Source organism: Oncorhynchus mykiss, chromosome 9 (genome assembly GCF_057628025.1).
Source record: "Oncorhynchus mykiss isolate SJ-2025 chromosome 9, ASM5762802v1, whole genome shotgun sequence".
NCBI lineage: Eukaryota > Metazoa > Chordata > Actinopteri > Salmoniformes > Salmonidae > Oncorhynchus > Oncorhynchus mykiss.
In genome coordinates this window covers 22,495,738-22,498,003 of record NC_143030.1, presented here as the reverse complement: position 1 = coordinate 22,498,003, position 2,266 = coordinate 22,495,738, and the positions used below count along the sequence as shown (strand labels likewise).

At 40.0% G+C, this 2,266-nt stretch overlaps 1 long non-coding RNA gene across 1 annotated transcript; it reads right to left on the bottom strand.

The window, feature by feature from the left end:
* Positions 1–521: 521 nt before the first annotated feature.
* On the bottom strand, positions 522–1,748 carry LOC149980840 (uncharacterized). Its single transcript, XR_016483149.1, has 3 exons — positions 1,490–1,748; positions 1,221–1,282; positions 522–1,108 (listed from the first exon to the last, which is right to left on the bottom strand). It is a non-coding gene; the product is annotated as an uncharacterized LOC149980840 (long non-coding RNA).
* Positions 1,749–2,266: the final 518 nt, after the last annotated feature.

The following is a 2,266-nucleotide window of genomic DNA, read 5'->3' as shown; positions in this document are numbered from 1 at the left end:
GATAACCAGGACTAGACACAACCTGAACATCTTTCAACTTCTTCTCTCTGGTCTGGTGTAACAGAGATGAGGGTCAAGAGACAAAGTGAGGTGACAGCATCAGCGGAAATATGTATCTACATGCACCACAGGAGGCACAACTTTTAGGTTGGCTCCATTGGTTGTTTGAAGAGGAAGTGAGGTCAAAATAATGCCCCACTTTACATACAGATACCGTATGTATTCATAAATGAATCAATGATGCTATTCTCTCTAAAATGCTTACGCTATCACAAAGGAGTGCTATCACAAAGGGAGGAGTGGTATGAAGTCAGAGTTACTGGTTTGTATTTTTTCATCATTTGGGTCAGTTGCTGAGACTAGCAGCACATACAATGCCTTTAGAAAGTCTACACCAACATTGGATTCACATTTCATTGTGACACAAAGTGGGATTCAAATTAATGTAATTGTCATTTTTTTGTCAACGATCTACACAAAACACACATGTCAAATTGGAAGAAAATCAAAGACAAGATAAGTGGTAAGAATTGGGCAAGAGTTTATTGAAAAAAAAGGTTTTATTGAACTGTCACACACATATAGGCAGGTTACAGAGTTCCATGTTACAACTAATATCATCAAAGGGAAGAGTTCAGACATTTGTAAATCATTATAAACATTTTGTTGTACACTTCTACAAAAACAAATGGATCCAGTCAGTCAACCTCAGCCACTATTGGTGAGGATTTGAGACTCTGAAACCATCCTAGAATCATCTTTCACACTTGCCGGACACTTATGCTCTGCATCTGAACGATTCTATGTCATTATTATGAGAATTTGCCAATGCAGTGACAGTCTCTTCTGCTTGGCCCGACTATTACATTGTATAACAGATGAGGAAAGTACAAAACAGCCAAGTCACACAGACACAGTCAAGCTCAAAGTGGAGGTCAGTAGGGCTCAACTTAAAATGATGCTGATTGGAGGACTGTCACATCCTGACTTGATAACTCACACTAGAATAGATTGTTTCTTCCTCTCTCTGTTCTCTCCTCTGTCTCCTGGGCTTCCTGTCAGTGAACTTTAGTCCAGCATAGTTCAGGCCATCATCGTCACCGTAGAGCTATGGGGATGAAACACAGACTCACTCAGTTCAGACTCTGTGTCAAATCTAATGCTGTACTCTTATGCTTATCCAGGCGCACTCTTGATACAGTGGAACTGATCCAGCTAACCTGTTGGTCTGAGGTGTTGGAATGAGGATTCCCATAGTGGCTTTGCTGAAAAGGGGTCCCCGCTAAAAGACAAATGTCAAAACATTCAATATATTCTAAACCTTTTCTTGTTTATTAATAAAAATACATACTACTGTGAATGTCATATTGTCTGCTTCAAAATGAAGTAGGCCAGAGAGGGATGTGGTAAAAGAAGGGTGAGCCTTCACCATTCTTTTGATCTGTAACTATTATTAATGTTACTATTATTATGAAGACTTTTACTGTACCTGCACAGTGTTCACATCGTGACCTCTTCATTATCACACAGAGGATAATGTTGACAATCACACTCAGAATCACAGCAGTTGTCAGGCCAGATATAAATACGAAGAAAACAAGATTACTCTTATCACCCAACAGGTCTGAAACTTAAAAAGCAAGGCTTAATTATTTTCTATTCTTTTTTTTTTCTCAGTGCATTTGGCATAAACGTTAGCTATTAAAGTTAAATCATTTGAAATCTACTATCAACTAAAGGTGAAAGATTTACACATCGATATTGATGTAGTAGTGCCGTATTTTGGTTATGCACAACTTACCTTCAACATCCAGCTTGGTCCCGTTCCCAAACAGTATCTCCCCACATGAGGCCACAGCACAGTAGTAAGTCCCAGCATCAGAGAGGCTGAGGTTCCTCTTGGGGAGGTTGTAGACACAGCTCTGTGTAGGAGACCCAGCCTCAGGAGGACAAGCCTCTGGACTTTTCTCACACCAATCACTCTTGTCTCTAAGGGTGTAAATGATTCCTGGACGGGATTCTCCTGAGCCATGTCTAAACCAATAGACACTGTATTCTCCTGCACAGGTCTCAGTGTGTATTGTACAGTTCAGAGTCACAGATTCTCCTAGCTGAACTGACTCAGACAAAGGCTGCTGAAGCACAGACATGCTGTTGGACCCTGAATCTGAAGAGAGTGAGTAAGATCATGGTGTGTACATTCCATTTTTTTGCTAGATTCATTAATTTAGCATTATATGAACACACATTAGGAAGCAATTTAAGT